Raw genomic sequence first — 18,104 nt, 5'->3', positions numbered from 1 at the left:
ATATATACACACACACACACACACACACACACACACGCCTACAGGTGCGTGCATGTTTCTTTTTGTATGCACAAGTCCCGGTCACAGATGTTGTCGCCGTACCTGTTTACCCAAAATTCAATTTCACGCGGTGTGGCGTGGATTGTTTTAAGCACGCAGGGAACAGGGGGATGGAGCGCGAGCTGCATGGGAGACAAATGTCCAGCGTCAAAACCTCTTCTTCTCTGGACACTTTATAATTACGCAGACGCGCACGCACACTCGCACGCGCCAGCTGATCCTCCTCTCGAGGAGGAAGCGCAGGAGACATGAGTGAAACAACAAAGAGAGATAGAGGAAGAGGACAGATAGAGAGGAACTCGCGTTGCTCCGAGCTGGGGGACTGCGTGGGGTGTGGTGACGAGGTCTAACACCAGGAGGACAAACTTTGTCTCCTTCTCTCTCGTTTTTTTTTCTCGCCCTCGGTCTTGTTCTCAGCGTTTCACACATACACACACTGGGCATATTTCCATTCGCGGTGGGTTCAGGTACTCCCTGAAACTTCACCATTCCATCGCTTCATCAGAAACAGAGCTATTTCAAGTTTTAGTTCCTTTCCATCCTTAGTTGGAGATAAATATACAACTGCTAGATTTGTTTGAGAAGTGAACAGATAAACGTTTTGTTGTGTCTGCCTGAACTAGAAAAGCATACATAGCGTGGTCTTATTTTTTTCAAAGGGAAACGTTTTTTTTGTTTGTTTGTTTTTTTACATATATGTTTTATAACAATTGGGGATTCTGGTTTAAATAAAGACTTAAAAAATAATTATTAATTCGCATAATATCCAACAGGTGTTTAACAAACACATTGCAGGCTTTTATTTTGTTTATTTCGTCGTTTTGTTTCTGAGCTACAACATTTCCGACTACCCCTGAAGGCAGCATGAGGGAAACGATAGGAGACGAGAAACACGCAGAGAGAGAGAGAGAAACAGAAAGAGGAGAGTGACAGAGAAGAACCTGTGCTCTTCTACAGCACCGGGAGATAGGAATTCACCAGAGATCACAATTTCTTGTCCCGATTTTTTTTTTTTTTCTTTTTTGACAAACTTAGTTCGGGTTTCCTCTCCTCTTTTTGTTGCTGTCAGTGTGCAAAATACAGTGGAGTCCCTATCTCTGTGTCTCTGTGTTCGTGTATCTCTACTGGATCTTCACTTCTGAAGCTGTGTACAGTTTTGGTTTTGGAGAACTGCACCGGTTTGTTTTTTCCTGCGAGGTTTTTTTGAGCCGAGTGCTGCTTTAACTGGTAAGGAAGTGGCTGTGTATGTATATTATTGCTGGCTGTTTTCAGGGTGGCGTTGTGCAACCTTTTGTGCAGAATGGATTCTTTTCACGAACTTAAACATTTTCATAAAGTTAAGCAAACACGAACAGTAAAAAAAAAAAAAAAAAAAAAAACAGAAATAAAAAAGTAGCAAAAATGTTAGGTGCTTTACTAGAGATAAAGGTTTTTCAAGGGAGTTTTTCACTGATAAGATTATTTTCTCCTTGTTTTAGTGGGAAAAAAAGTCAGTAATCATAAATAGTTTTACCTTAGAGGGATGTCAAAGTATGAGTTTGTAATGTTATAAAGCAACAGAACACAGCTGTAAACATCTGGAGTCCTTAACTGATAATCATTGGAATGTGGTCATGGGCTGATATGAGGTTGTCATGATAAAAATAACACAGTAACATAATACTAAATGAGGAGTTGGGAGAAAAATAGCCAGTAAAACACAAAATGACACTTTAAGAAAAAAAACAATCTTTTCAATGAACTAAAGATAAAAGTGCTGAGAATTCCAGTGCTAAATTGACGCCGTCTCTTTAAGAGTGATAGGTGGTGCCATTTTTTTTCTCCCTCTGGAACAATGTACAAATTGAAGAATTTAAGAAAAAAAAAATTGTCGAAGCCTCAGCCAGCTGACCGGCAGTGCCTAGCAACACGTGGGGGAGGGGCAGTGTAGTCTTAATCCATACTTCAAACTCGGCTCACTCTGACACATTCTGTTTTTTGTGGTTTGGATTTTTTTTCCCTTCTTCTTAAACCTCGGTACGTCCACGAATCAGTCCGTGCCAGTCTTAGGCCAGCTTGGGGAAGCTGTGTAAAAAGCTTTAAAATAAATTATTAATTAATCATTGCAGTGAGACGGGGAGGGGAGGCAAAGGACTTGCGTTGCTATACGGCCCATACAACCAGAGAAATCTGGTCGCTCCGCCACTTTTTCACTGGCATCTCGCTAAACGGAAAGGCACGGTTAAATAATCTTAGTAGGTTTAAAAAAAAAAGAAAAAAAACTTTGTAAAAACCTTGTCATACCAATAAACAGGGCACGAAGAAACAAAGAGGGTGAATTCACGACAAAAGTGACAAGAAACCAAGTAGAGCAAACAAAACGTACTTGTTGAGACATTGTGGGCATTGCCTTTGTAGAGTTCCTCCATTAGCAACTGGCTACAGTGTTTACCACAAGAGACAGCCAGCGGAGAAAGAACGCACAGAATATGTATGTGTGTGTGCCCGCAACTTCTTTTTTGCGCTTTCACAAAAATAAAAACAAGGAAATGCCTTAACAGTCGGTACTGGGCTTTTAACTTCCAACAGTAGCCTATAGTAGCTGACTTTACACACACACACGCACGCACACACACGCACACACACACACACTCACATTCACACACCAACATACACAGCTCTAGAGCAGTGTGATAATAGGGCTGTGTGTTGGCCGTTTGTATTCCAGTTATTATCTGTCTCAAACTGACGGCGTGTGTGAGATCATCAGCTGCAACTTTTCACTACTTGATAGCGTTTTTCTCTTTTTTTCTTCCTCCTTTTGAGATTTACTTTATAAACAATACCGTCATGGATGCACCCAACCCAACATATTTTTTTCCCCCTTTGCTGTGATGTCACACTAACTCGTAGTTAGAAAGAGAAAGAAACAGATAGCAGAGGGAGGGAGGGAGGAAGGGAGAAGAGACAGCACGTTGTTTTGCAGACAGGATTACATTGTCTCCCCCCTTGTCAGTTTGCAGACATTATCTTAAACGTTTCTTCTTCAGCCTGACAAAATGCTCACTCTGTGGTTTTGTACAGCATCTTCTAAGTGTAACATAACAAGCTTGTTCATAAATATTGGTCAAGCTGGACAGAAGTGCTGATTGGATGCAAAGATGAAGTTGTTCAGTTGTGAATGTTTTGGGTAAGAGTGACAAAAGTTGGTTTTGAGTGATGTCTTTTTTTTTCTGAAAAAGGTGAATGTGGACAATTTGTTACACTCTGACATGTTTCCCTTTTATGTTGATGAATTTGAGGCTGCCTTTATGCAAATAGGCCATGAGATAGAACGCACGTCTATGTAAAAATGTCGATATCTGATTATAATAATGTAATCCTCTTGGACTGCGGAAGTCCTTTGTGAAACCTGTTGATTTACTTCAAAGTTGTGATACCTGTTTATGTTACAGCCGCCACCTACTATTGCTCTCCATTGACACCACAAATTACACAAGTTGTTTTTTTGTTTTTTTGGGGGGTAAATGGAAACTCTTTGAGCTACTCGCTGGGTATTGTAAAGTGCAGCAAAAGAGGAACCTGACCTATGCGTAATAGTGTCTTGTTTTTCAGGTTTCCTAATCCAGATGTGATTCATGCTCCTGCTTTTGCACAGCATAAGATCAATAAGATGTAAAATTGAAAAAAAAAAATAAGAAGAGAAAAACGTACATGCTTCGAGTGCAGCGCACTTTCTTTTCTGCTTCTTTTCTCTCTATCTGGTCGCCTTCTGCCATTGTCTGTCTTTTCATACACTGGAGAACCGCTGCATACATTTGGGCTTTTGTCAATAGCAGTGTTTGTCTTCTGTGTGGTGCTTGTGTGCTTGTTTCTTCATCCACGTGCTTATCGTGATCAAACTTTCTACTCTAACACGACTCTTTATCTCCTCCAAAGATTTGCTTCACTTGCTTGCCTCTTTTTTTTCTGCTTCTTCTTTTTTTGTGTTCCCATACATGTGGGTGTAAAATTAGCAATTCCATTTTTTTTCTTTTCTCTTGTCCTTCCAGAATGTGGAAGTGTTTTCTTGGTGTGGTGAGAAACAATGAGGACAAGGCAGGGCTTTGTGGTGGCAGAAATGCATTTTTAACCCATGTGAATGAATGGTGCCTCACATTCCACAGCACCAGGCCCTCGACTGAATGGCAGCACTAACACGGCTGTTTTCATTACTCATTACTGCCCTGTGCCTTTTCACCATGGACTTAGTCATTTACCTTTACCTACTCATACCGGGATTTAGTGGTGTGCTGGTTTTTTCTTCTCCTTTGACTTGCGCTTTTATTATGCGTGAGCTGTTATTTCAGCAGCATTTCATGTTGCTCGTAAGCCCTTATTCGAGTTATCATCAACGAAAGGCTCAAATTACAGTGTGTAATGTAAAAAGCTTGTTATTACTTGTGATCGCCTAATATGTCCCACCCTAACATTTAGATTTCTGCTGTGTTGTGTTTCTGTTTTGGGGGTGGGGGGAAAAGCTTAAAGTAACACATTTTATTGCCTAAAAGTCAGTGCAACTCCTTGGTCAGCAATAACGTTCATCCATCAGTTTGTGCTCAGTCTCCATGGCAACCAGCTGTAACACCTGACTGGTAGTGAGAGTGTTTTCCACTGTCAGGAATAGGTGTGGGAGATATAAACTTGAAGTTTCATCGTGATATTTTGTGGTACAATTGTGGTAACAATAAAAATGACAATAAGAAATATTTATTAGTTCTCTTTTAGATATCTGTAGGACTGTGACTGCATGGCACAGCAACACACCCATATGAAATATGCGACTGTAGGACACCAGTCACTTAAAGAAGTGTGCTATGTATCACTAAGCTGCACATGCAATCTGCTTTTAATCATATTTTTAAATGTATTATTACTTATTATAGTACTGATTCTCTCATTGAACAAGCAGTAAGACTAACAATCCCAAAAATACAGACAGTTTTGTGTGATTTAATCAGAATTTATCATGACGATAAATCAAAATTCTTATGATAAGAAATGTATCACGATAAATGATAAACAATACGATAAATGCCCAACCCTAGTCAGGAACATGTGGGTTTGTCGCAACTGATATTACAAAGTCTAACATGCTAATGGACTTACCTAAAGGCTAACGACAAGCTATCCCCTATCCTCCATGCAAAATCAGAGCCATTAAAAATAAAAATCTAAAAATAAACCCTTTATTGTACCACATGAATCCAAAGCCAAAGGTTTCCCTATTCTTGGTTTGTGACCATGAGCAGAGCCATTATTGTGCTTCAGTCTCATTGTACTCTTTGGACAGATGAAAAAAGCCACAAATCTAGCATGGGGTGGATCTGAAAACAACTGAGTAAGGGTACAGTTTGATGTTTCTTTCCCTGTTTTTTTTGTTGTTGATTTTTACTCTTGAACAATATTAGTGGCCTTAGTGGAAATCCTTGGAGACTCGTTCATTTTCTTTGGAATATAAATGATTGGCTCTAAATCAAGTCCCTCCCTTCCAGTTTCCAATACTTTCAGTTTGTGCCCTTAAACAAATCATTTCCTATTTATGTACAGTACATAATAATTGGGTAATAGTCAATTTCTTTTGTTATTTAACTGTTTAATTGAATTCTGCAAATTACATGCTTGTTAAATGATAAAAATACATTTGTAGTGCAATATTTTCATTCGTCGTTTTCCTGAAAATTGTGGTTCTGCTTCTTCTCTGGGCCAGGCGGCACATAAGAGATTTTGACCCCTGATCAAACCAAAATAACTCTGAACAACCTACTGTTGGTATACGAAATGCATCAGACTCTCATCAGGATACTTTCTCAAAGTAAACTATGAGAATATATAGCAAGTTACTTATAAATCATCATCTGTCAAAGCAGGTGGAACACTTCCCCACAGATTGAGTCGAAGTACGAAGGGGATCCTTGCTGTACCCAAATCATGTTGGGTATAAAATAGACAAAACTTGAAAAGCATAAATGAGTAAGAGGAATTTCCTAAGAGATTCCAGAGCTGGCTAGTTTCATTGTAAACATTCAATTGCAAGAAGTTTTGACTTGATGGATGTGAGAAAAAGTGTAGACATCGAGTCACGTTATTCCCTACCAGGTACAGTCGATGTTGCTCTAGCATTCTCCCTCTTGTCTCTGCCTTGTTATGCTTGAGGTTGTATCAGTCCTTTCTGCCTGAACGCGAAAAGTGTATCTGCGTTCAAAGGCTTAAATAACTTTGTGTGGCATATTGAGGTTGGATTAGGAACAGAAGCAGGAAATGGCAAGTGCGAGAACCTATTTTAGCAGCTGTTTCCTTTTTGTTCCGATGAAACAAACCATGAAAATAAACTAGGAAAAAAAAGCGACTATCTCTTCGCTGATGGTCCAGACATTTCTGTCATTTCTATCCAGAGTCTCATGCCTGTTCTGGCATTGGTTGATGGCATTGATTCCCCCTGCTGCATGGTGGGGGTTTTCACTCTGAAAGGGCAATCTCTCTGGGTTAGCCTTGAAACACCACGCTCCTGGATTAAATTATAAATGAGCCCTCCGTGGGATGCGTATTGCTTACCAACCTTGGATAATGAGAGGGAATTTGGATTCGAAGGGGACAGCACTTCTGTAGATTTTTTTTTTAGACTACCATCCATTTTGTTGCTAAAAAGTTTTGGAAACTGGTGGGGTATTTAATCCCTGTATTTGGGTCACACCTGCACCCACTGCATCCACGTGGATTGATACGAGCCAAGCCGAGACTGCCCGGGCCCTGGGACGCGAAGTCTGATAGTTGTCTAAATTAGTGCCAAGAATATGATGTGGCAATCAGAGGATTAAGATAGGACAGGGCTCAATGGGGGTAGAGTTGGTGGGCGGGGGGATCTGTAGTCACAGTGATTTAGGTAAAAGGCCGTTTTAGCCTTTGTTGTGCTCTCGCGTAGAGTTGTTGCTGCTCTTTCTTGAAACAAAATTGATATCAGGAAATATTCTTATCGCCAATGTTGTTGTTATGACAAAGGCTCACTTTTTTTTTCTTTTCTTCAGTTAATTGCTGTTGTGGTGGAAAACCCCCTCTGAAATTCAAGAAACTACCCACAGAAAAAACAGTGACACAATGTGCATATTATTTATATGCCTACAGTTGATCCTATTCAAATTTCCTGTTTTGTTTCAGGGTTACTGATAACGCAAAGGACAGGTCCTGACATTAGTCACAGTGATTAGAGAGAACAGTGTGTCTTTGAAAACAATCCACAATCTTATTGGTAGTAAGTGAACATTTGCCCTTCAAAACTGTAAAACTACTAACCTTAATGATTTGAAATAATTTGAAACCCATGTAGCTTCAGTTACACCAATGAATTACTGACAACAAAGTTTCACATTAGTCATTTTGAGAATGCCTACAAATTCCCTGTATCTTGAGTAGGTGTAGACCATATGAACTTGAGAAATTTTAGTAAACTAAAGTAATTACCACAAAATAACTATGCATTCAAATTTTGTACATATTTCTATTTGTTGTACTACTAAATAAGATGTTAACCTGTAATGGATGGTAGTTAAAATGTCTAGTTTACTTTAGAGCTCCATCATTTCATAACTTGTTAAAAACAAACTAACTGGAGTTACTTTCTAACCTGGTCACAGGTCAAATATGGGTTAGTGTTCGATCTCTAATCATAGGTTGATTTAACCCGATTGGGCTGGGTCAGAGGTTTGTCAAAGCATGCTGGGTTAGGTTTTCAACCAAACCAAGAAACCAATGTCTCTGGTTTTAAAGTAATTCATGTCTAATAATAAGGCTACAAGAAGGAAAGAAAACCCATTATTTGGATCGCTACGGAAGTATTAATGGTTTTTAAAATAAATTTCTTTTTAGTTCAATTCTGTGTATTAGGGATGGGCCATATGGACTTGAAGTTTTATCGCGATATTTTGTGGTGCTACTGCGATATATGATACAAGAGACAATAAGAACTATTTATTACTTCTTTTTTTAGGAAACTTTATTGCTTTGACTGAATGGCACAGCAACCACAATCACATGTAGAAGTGAGATTTGTGTCACTAAACTTTACACAGCGACTGCATTTAATCATAACTTCAAATTTATTGGCACTTACGAATGCTCCCATTGGTGAAATGGCAGAGGAAATTGTGAAAATAACTATTCTGACAATACATACAGTTGAGCTTTTTCTTTAAATGACATGATGGCAATAAATCAAAAATCTTGTCAAGATAAGAAATTTATCGTGATAAATGATAAGCGATATGATAAATACCTGCCCCTATTGTTTATCACAACAAATTTACTTCAAGAAGGTTGTCAGACGAATAAGATATGCAGCAGGTTGTTTTAAATCTTTTAGAAGATTGAGCCAAACCTAATACCTTTAAAACTGTTTCATAGATCTGAACCAGTTAGCAACATTCCAGCATAGAAAGTTTTCACAAATTCCTACGGTTTACCACCACAAATGTCAGTGTCTAGAGCTGTATGGAGGAAAACATAGAGCCACCTTGGCCCTTCTCCCACCTGTTGCTGTGCACTGTGAGTCAGCTGGCTTAAATAAGTCATTGTCATTTTTTCTTATGCTTTCATAATACAAACTAATAAGTAATTTATCTGTGGAAAAAAAATTACCATTACAACAAAACAGTCAGTCATTGCTTGGAAACTAAAATATCACTTCCCACTCAGAAAAATATGCAACCTTTAGTCTCCGCAGCATTAACCAAGCAAATGAGTTAAAAAAAAATATATATATATATATTTTTTTTCGTGCGGTCAGAAATTCAATCAATTGAACAGAGTTTCACCTTGGGTCAGTCATGTTTGCCGCCGTTTCCATCTTTGTCCCTCGTGTTGATTTTCCGTTTTATTGATGAGCCGATGAAACCGAATGCTGAAAGGACTGGATTCATTAGCGGGGCGCTCGTCAGGTTTGGAGTATGACACGCGGTGATCACGGTTAATAGATTTAGGCCTGTTTCTGTGAACCCTCGCTTGGCATTGTTGCTGTGATTGCCGCGGGATTAAAGGGGAGAAATAAGATTAGCTGGGAGAAATAGCCCTGGAGAAACACGTGGCTGTGATCGGGGATTGAGGGAAGGAGAGAGAGATTGAGAGAGAGAAAGAGAGAGAGGGGGAGAGAGAGAGAGAAAGAGAGAGAGGGAGGAAGGGAAGGAAGGGGAAGGAACTGCGCTCTTTGTCCAGCCCAGATGTCACCGTGTTGGACTACCATTATTGATCCGCTGCTTTGCACACGTACAGCTGGCACCCGCCACACACACACTCACTCACTCGTGCCTTAAATAGTTGGCAGTAAAATAGAAACTAAAGATAAAACTTTGTTAGCTTTGGATTATGAACACTTTTTAATAATCCTTTATCTTTTCAAATCACTTAACATACATCATCCATCAACGCTTTTCTCTGTATTACAGCGTGATGAAGTTCATCACACTCATACAGACACAATACTTTGCTGTATACAAACAAAACATCACGTCTTCTTATTGCCTAATAGTGTGGAAAAAAAACCTCACTACTTTTCTTATCTCTGGGCTCTTTCTTCCTCTTCTGTCGAGACAAGATGGCTTTGTTGACGGCCTTGTTTAGGTGCGACGGGCCAAGATCACGCACAAACTTTAGCATGTAGGTGTCTGTGTGCGCCCTCGCAAGGCTCGGCAGGGAGGGGAACATGGCACCCAAACTTAATCCAAACTCACAGCAGCCCAGAGGGCATTAAGGGTGAGTGGGGGTTGGGTGATCTGTTTCCTAAGCAGAGAGGCTCCTTTTTAGCATTCTGTTCCAGTTTATTAACACCCTCTGAAGGCCCACACATGTTTTTTTTTTCAGATTCTCAGAAAAGGGAAAAAAAACAAAACATAATATTTTTAGAAGGAAACTGCAGGACATCTTGTGTATTTGCAGTTTTGATAAGCGATTCTGGAGACCTGACAGAGCAGAAGTGTAACTGAAGTTGATATTAATAACTTAAAATGAAAAATGGGGGGGGGAGTGGGAGGTGAAAGGGTGAAATAAAAAAAAAGAGGAAGTCCAGGATTACACTTTGAAAGGAATCCGTCATTCCAACTTTGGTTTCACTTTGATGCAAATACCTTCCTGCCATATAACCTCCCCCCTCAAACGGACACGTTCAACCATAAAGACACAAACAGTGCAGCCTGATCTCCCGCAAAGACCTATTGATCTGACTCCATTTTACTATAAAAAACAACTTGAAACACAACAAACTTCTCTCCTTCCCTATTTCACCTCATTCATCCCAACTGCTCCAAATTCGCTATATATACTTAAGCTTCTCATTCATTACTGCTTACTCTCTTAATTGTGCCGAATCAAAGAGAATCGGGGGTAGTGGGGGGGGGGTTGGTTCTGACTGAAGGCCAGTGATGTTGCATGTCTGACTAACTTAGGGAAACAAGCTGGAAATGTCTCCAGGCTACTGCAGCTAATCATTCAGGAACTGATCGTTAGCCGCTGATGTCAGCCTAACCTTGCCACTGTGTGTTTTAGTGAGTTGTGTGTGCATGGATGGGGGACATGGAGATACATATAGATAGAAATTTGGAGCGTATCCTGCCAAAAAAAAAAATATGGCGCATATAAAAGATAAATAGCAGTGTTTCTTTTTATCTTCATTTAGGAATATAGCACAAAACTACATTATTTAGTACAAGAATTTGGCGTACATCGCTACAAGACTGTGAAACAATTTCATTCTGTTTTGTTCCTTTGTAAAGCTTATGTGAAGCTTTCACCTTCTGATTAAAACCATCTTTAAGAATTTTACGTAACAGCGTTCATTTTTTTAAAGCCATAGATACAGTCCCTTGGTGTGAGTGTGCAGTCGATGCAAAACGCGGTTTTTATAACACAAAACACAGATAAGATCAAATTTACATTTTAGGATGTTTTCAGCCTCAAATATTTGGGATTAGCATGATTAGCATTGTTAACTGTAAACATCAATCTCTCTGGGTGTGTTTCCAAGAGGATGTAGAGTCCAACTTTGCTTGAGATTCCCAAATGGTGGCCACATGTTTAAATCCTGCAAGTATTGTGACAGAGAGAGAGAGAGTGCTAAAGATAAAGATTCTAATAATAAAGCTTCAGGTCTTTTTCTTTTTTCCTTTACCAAATCGTGGGTATGAAAGGAGCAAAACTGCAAAAATACAAATCAACCAAGGAGCCATCAAAGTCTGGCGGTCTGTTGGGACAATATTAAACATAAATACTGTTATGCTGTCTATTTCTCTTGGTAACAACTTCCACACCAAAGAGTGTTGTGGTTATTGCTGCCAGGTAGAGCATATGAGTGATGCATTTTCTGGTTGGAAAAGCGTTTTCTTGGATTCCCAGCAACCCATTTCAAGACAATATAAAGGGGCATTTCTCAAAAAAATAGTTTTGTGGCAAACTACATGATTGTGCTATAAGAGCAAAACTGATGTATATATATATTTTCTTTTTACTTGGGGGAAAAACAAAAAAACATCCATCTGGAAGGGTAGATTCATTTCTAGGGAAACTTGGGGTATTTTGGGGTTTTCCTTTCTTTACCCAAAAGTTATCCTTCTTTAAAAGAACCAAGTGACCATGTGTTTTTACCACCGGCAGAAAAAAAACCCCTCAATAATTTTTGAGTTTTTATCTGACATTTCTCTGCACCTCCAGTCGAGGTGCAGAGAACCAGGTCTTGGGGGAAGTAGCAACTGGAGGCACTCTTGTGGGGTCAAGCAGGCTGCGGGGTCACTGAGTACAGAGGTGAGGAGGAGAAGGAGGAGGAGGATGTTCGCCCAGGGGCTACAGCGCTCACCCAAAATAAACACATGTATCAGAGACACAGTTCAGCAGCAAGCAGGAGGAATCTGGGAATGCAAGCGCAGGTTGCAGTCAGTGTCCATCGTGTACAGCGTTCCTGGGGATACTTTCTGTGAAAGTACAAGAAAGGACTTTCTTCTTTGTGTTCAGGGATCCCTTTCTTACGCCTGTCTGATCCCTGATTGTAGTTCACAGACAAAACAGAAAAACTGCTGTCAAGATTGCGAGTAATACATACATGTAGTAGTTGTGGTAACAACAGATTCATGTAATTGTTTTCGCTCTCAAACTTATGCAATATGTCCTCATATTTCATAATTCTTAGCATAAAGTGATTGTGTGCATAGGGGGTGTAAAATCATGCTCAAACTTTGCATCTTTAGCCAAATGCATCAGTTTGAAGTAAGAAACACAAGAAATCTTAGGAATTTTATAGACTGTTTCATTTTTAGACCACAGAGTCAAGGAATCTTCTGTATTAGACTTGTTAGGTTGTGCCACCGTGGGTAATGAAGGCAGGAAAACAAGATGCAGTGTGTTTGGAGTGAGATAAACCATTGTCTAGTATTGTTTAGCTAAACCCAGTTGGGTTAGCCTGGTGAACAGTAGAAACACTTGATTTGTTGTACTTCATCTGGGACAATGCCTCCTGATTGTGTTTCCTGGGCTGCAGTCTGCTGCTCACCTCAGTTCCCACCTGCCCCTCTCTGTCCGTCTGTTGCTCGGGGGGCTTGTAGTCAGCTAGGGAGGAAGGAGACCAAAGACCGGAGGATCTGAAGTCCCCCCGGCCCCCATCATCTTCCCTCCATCACAATAAACTCAATCTAACTGCCCCAACATCCACCTCTGCTCTCAGCAGCAACACTCTTGATGTTTTGCGAGGATCCCCTCCCACCCCCCTCTAACCCCTTCAACTAACCCTCCCTTCAGCTATTCTCATGTCCTCAGTGCCTTCTTCCTACATTGCATCCAGATAGTTGAGGGGAGAAGGGCGAGTCCCACTCGTGTCTACCTCTCACACCTCCAGTCCTAAGAAGACGAAGCGAACTAAACTAATGAATTTAGCTTCCGGTATTTAGGGAAATGCTGAAGTTGAATCTATAGATTCATTTAAGGTCAGGCAATACTAATTTTGCTATCATGCCCTTCTAAGTGAATATTTGGGAGAAGACTGTACAGTGTTTTACCATCAGCCAAGACAGGCGTGAATTGTTAGGAATGTTTGATTTTATGGCATTCTTAAGATTTTTCACTTTAATTTGTTAGACTGCAGATGGATCTGCATCATGGAACAAAGTCAACTACAGCAAAAATATATTATTTTCTTACCACTGCAAGAAGATCATAAAATAAACATGTTACTTGTAAAGACAGCGTTTGTAGAGATCAGCCTGTGTCAGCTTACTGGTCTAATTTGGCCTTTCTTTTTCATCTAATGTGATTCCCACTGCCAACCAAGTTTCTTTAGATATGACAGAAGTCTGGCTTAGTTGAGTCTTTTCTGGGTTGAGGTTAGCATATGCATTGTTCTCCTCCTCAGGTTTCAAGTTTTCCAGCTCAAAAGACTTGCTTCAAGATGGACATGGCAGGAAGGAGGTGTAACTAACGTCCTTTCAGCACAGCATTTTCTTCTTGTTTGTCCTTTAAAAACTGGGGTTCAGCTCGTGCATCTTTTGGCTTTTAGTTTAAAGATGCTCTGTCAGTAAAATATGACTTTATTTGACTAAAAACATAAATATATTAATGCCAAACGCCTTTCATAAAACCCTATAAGGTTTGACTTGGCGATCTTTTTGACTGAGGTGATGAGATGGGTTAAAGTTAACCCACCACTATTATAACCATGACTCTACAAGTGAGGCAGTGAGGTGCAAGAATAAACCAGCATTTTTGTGCGTAATGTAGTGATTACAGGGGGTCCACGCGACGAGCTGGCCAGGACTTGTGTGGTTTATTTCTTGCTCTACAGTTCATTTTGACAGAACGGAGATCTCAGCCATAGGTTCTTCCTTCAGGTGAAACCTGATTAAAAGTATAACAAACATTTGTTTTAAACATTTGTCTTTTGATTTTATATCAACCACCTTCCTTTTGGTTCCACGTTGCAGGCTTGATTTATGATGACTCGCTCGTTTTGCCCAATATCTTCAGCTGGATTATTGATTTCTAAATTACTAAAAGCAATCGGGAGAGGTTCGATTGTCTTTATGCGTTTATGATGGAGCCGTTTTGTGAAAAAGGCTGAGGCGTCATCAGCCGAGAGTGTTGCTACCTGTAGCTCGTGCTTGCTGCCGTCACAAGGCGTCGCCTTTGAGAAAACGACACTTCTGTAAAGTAGAAGTGGTTGCAAATGTTGCGTTAACAGGAAGTACACCCATTCGCATCCATAAATAAAAGTATGATATCAAATTGGTGCTACATCCTGAACAATTCTGTGATGATCCCACGTTTATCTTCTCCATATAATAAGCACGGTAGCATATGTACGTGTCCCACCGTAGCGACACCTTCTGTGTCTTCTTCCCACATCATATAGATGAAAATCTGTTACTCTTAAGTGCGACCGCCTGTGATTATCTAATCCCTGGCTGTGCAACTCTATTTAAAGAGTGCAGCCGCTAATCCTATCAGATTATACCTGACCAACTCAACAGAATCACCCAATTAGTGGTCTTAAGGAAGACACCAAAAGGCCATCTTACCGAGAAAGAGGAGAATGAAGAAAAATCGTGTTGAGAAATTTGACCCAGTTCTGGCTCTTAATGCTTAAGCCCAAACAGAGAGGTAGCCGAGACTAGAATAAGGAATTTTGCAGTACATCATTATTGTTTGTCCATTGTACATAATACAGATGGGACTCTCTGTAAAAACACTTTTTTTTTTTTTTTTTGCCAGCCAACTTTGAATCTGAGATTCACTGGGGAAGCTTGGATTTAAGTGCCTGGGCAGCAGGCGCGGCAGGCACCGTTGTCCCAAATAGATCTGTGTGATATCCTCGTACCTATCAGGATTTGTGAAAACTGTTTCTGCCAGCAGCGAGCAGCAGAGCAGCCTGTGCCAATTTTCTTTTCTTTAAAAGAAAGGAAAAAAAAAAACCTCTCATTTTTCTTTTATCTTTCGTGGAGTACCAACCAGAGCAACAAAAGGTTTCCAATGCTGTTATTTTAAACAGAAGTCCAACTCAAAATATGCAGAACTATCAACTAGCAGCATTTTAACAATATCACTTTCAGGACAGTGTGTTGACTTCTCAGTCTGCTGTAGCGTTCCATGTTCGACTCGCTGGAGAAAATCAATCTCTTCCTCATGTAGTGCAGTTTGCAAACACTGCATCTCATAAGTTCCACTTCAACACTTCATCAGATCGGTTTTTTTTTTTTTAAACAAAGGTGTTTTTACATGTAGTCATATTTGTTATTACAGCCATCTCTCTGTCACACTAAAGCCGTGGTTGCTGCAATGCAAACTCCCAGCTGTTTGATTGTTGATTGCTGTTTATCTTAGGAGTCATGCAAATTCATGCAAGTGAACCAACATTGTCTTTGACTTCATGTGTTTATTTTTGTCTTTTTGAACCGACTCATCGCCGCTTTCATTATCCCGACATCCAGCCTTCGCTCGGCACCCGACGTCGTTTAAAAACCGTGCAAAGTCGGGAACGGCGCGGGAGTGGCTGCCAGCAATTCCCCGGTCTTCTTCTGCTGCTGATTTCTGGCCTAGCAGACCTGTTTGGTTTCCAGCAGTAGCTGATGAAGGCAACTCCCGCCGGAGCTGCCTGACCCCTCCAGGGAAAGCAGGGCAGGCATGGCTGCTTGATGCAACATTTGCCTTCCCTGTTGCCCTCCACCTTCTGCTCTGAATCTACAGGCCGACATTAGGCGGAGTGCAGAGTCGAGCTGTTGCGGCTGCTTGATCTTTGTCATAGTGGCTTGTTTTGGTAACGCAAATCACTCCGATGGTAAAGGAAAGGAATAGATTACTGCTAAACAGATGGCGGTGCTTCCTTTGACTAGTTCATCTTTTTTTTCTTTTTTTTATTACGAAGTTGGTTTTATTTGTTCTGGCTATATTTTTGGAACTAAGATGTTGCTTAGATTCAAATGCAGGGTGGATTTTCTGGGCATGATCCGGTTTCAACCCACAAGAGCAGCTCTATCAGACGCTGGATCCACCGTAGACTCCAAATCACCCTTAGATTTGAGTTGAGTACTTAAACTGCTTGTCTTTCCTGTCTGTATGATGTCCCTGTGATGGGCTGGTGATCTTTCAAGGGTGTATCCAGGCTTTTACTCATTTACTGCTGCAAATGGGTAACAGCCTCGCCCCATGACCCTGGAATGACTTAAGTGGGCGTAGAAATGCAGTGGATGGAAGCAACGACTCAGGACATGGATCTCTCAACCTGCCAACTGAACTGGTGACCGGTAGCATACCTGCCTCGTAAACACTGTGTTTTAAGAAAAGTAAAAGGTAATCGACATCCTAAAAATGAGCGTGGCCATGCGTTGTGGTTTATCTCGCGTATGTCTGAGTTGACCCTGTGATAGATTCATTCAAGATGTAGCCCACCTTTGCCCCGTGGAAGCTTGTATGAAATCCTTCACCTCACGACCCTGGTAGTATGAAGGGGGGGGGGAATGGATTTAATTTTGGAAAGCAAATCATCAACATTCAGAGGTCAAGCCGCTGCCACTGACACTCTTAGAAACAAATAGGTTTAAATGTGAGATAATAAAGTAGATTTTATTTTATTGATTTTGAAATATACGTGTCACTGTGGATGTATGACGGAGTATTAGGGCCACGCTTAGAAAATAAAAAAAATAAATATAATTATGAGAGTGAAGTCATAAAATTCTGAGAATAAATTCATAGTATTAGAAAAATAAACTTGAATAAAGTCATAATAAATTTGGAACAATGTGCTTGTCATAAGTATTGTGATAAAATTATAATATGTTCTCATATTATTACGACTTTATTCTTGCATTATTTCGACTTCATTCTCGTAGTAGTATTACTTTGTCAAAAAATTATTTTTACAAATGTATTCTCTTGAAATCACGACTACTCTCATCATTGTATGTTTTTTATTTTTTCTTAGTATGATCCTAATATTCCATTGTAGTGGATGTGCTCCTGCTCTGAAAAGTGTTTTTATGTTGAGGTCAAAATGTCAGAAAGTGTGCCAGACCGCTTCATGCTGTTCATACTGCAGCTTCATACTTGTAGGATTTGGAAGTATTTTCTGTCAACGGCATTGAAACAAAAGGCTGATATGCATAGAATGACCGAAGTATTACGTTTTAACTGAATTAAACTTTCATATGAACAGCTAAGACAAAAAAGGAAACAAGAATAAGCCGGGGACTGCAAGTAAAGAATCAATGTTAAATCAGACAAAGTATTCTTTTTGTCTAAATAATAACAAGACTGCAGGTTTTAGAAGCTTTAGCAGATGTAGTCTAAGCAGCTGAACAACAGTGTAATTTAGCATTGAGGCTGTAACACATGTATAGTATGAGATCTGGGAACAAGGCGAGTGTTTTAGAGACGTTTTTATTTTTCACAAATGGAGAACAGTTTCATAAATCACAAAAAAATCTGTGTTCAGTGTAGAAAATATTTTAAGGTTTGAACTAAAGGGGAATGCATTCCAGTATTCCAGGTTCAGTAAAAAACAAAACAAAACCAAAAGTTGCCTAATTTGCATAATTGGCTAAATATATCTCTAAGTAAAATTATTTTTTTACAGTTTCTTGCTTCCACGTTTTCCACAGCTCAGCCTGAAATTATTCACACTCCTGGCAGTTTTAACTTTAAAGCAATTTTCATTCAGCCACACAGTTTATTATTGGTATGTGACAGATGTCGCATTGATCCATTTCATAGATTATAATCAAATAATTTTTTCATATCTTTGTAAAATAATCAATGGGAAAATCCTCACTGTAACATGGTATTTTCCCATTTATTTAGGTGATTAGCTACGGCCTGCTACCGTTTACCAGGCCATCAGTGAAGGTCCTGCCATATGCGGATCCAGTTGCTGCTCTCCTGTAAGATCACAGCTACACATCAGGCCAAGCTGATAAGCTTTATTGCAAACAGACAGGTTGAGGAATGCTCCTTATTTACCAACAGGATGGTGCAATCTGTTGTTTTGGGGGGTTTTTTAAACCGACTTT

At 39.9% G+C, this 18,104-nt stretch overlaps 1 protein-coding gene across 6 annotated transcripts in view; it reads left to right on the top strand.

The window, feature by feature from the left end:
• Positions 1 to 18,104, top strand: part of znf516 (zinc finger protein 516) — a 57,012-nt gene that overhangs the window by 1,180 nt on the left and 37,728 nt on the right. For 2 of the 6 annotated variants that reach the window (XR_476776.2, XM_007559664.2), the window contains exon 1: positions 18 to 1,287. The exons of 2 other annotated variants lie outside the window; for them this stretch is intronic. The gene's annotated coding sequence lies outside the window, so the exon portion shown is untranslated. Of the gene's footprint in view, positions 1 to 10; positions 1,288 to 18,104 lie in introns of those variants that run through there. 2 more of the 6 variants (XM_016676359.1, XM_007559776.2) reach the window with 2 other exon arrangements.

Source organism: Poecilia formosa, unplaced genomic scaffold, assembly GCF_000485575.1.
Source record: "Poecilia formosa unplaced genomic scaffold, Poecilia_formosa-5.1.2 Scaffold0, whole genome shotgun sequence".
NCBI classification, from domain to species: Eukaryota; Metazoa; Chordata; class Actinopteri; order Cyprinodontiformes; family Poeciliidae; genus Poecilia; species Poecilia formosa.
This window is presented reverse-complemented; position numbering and strand designations above follow the sequence as displayed.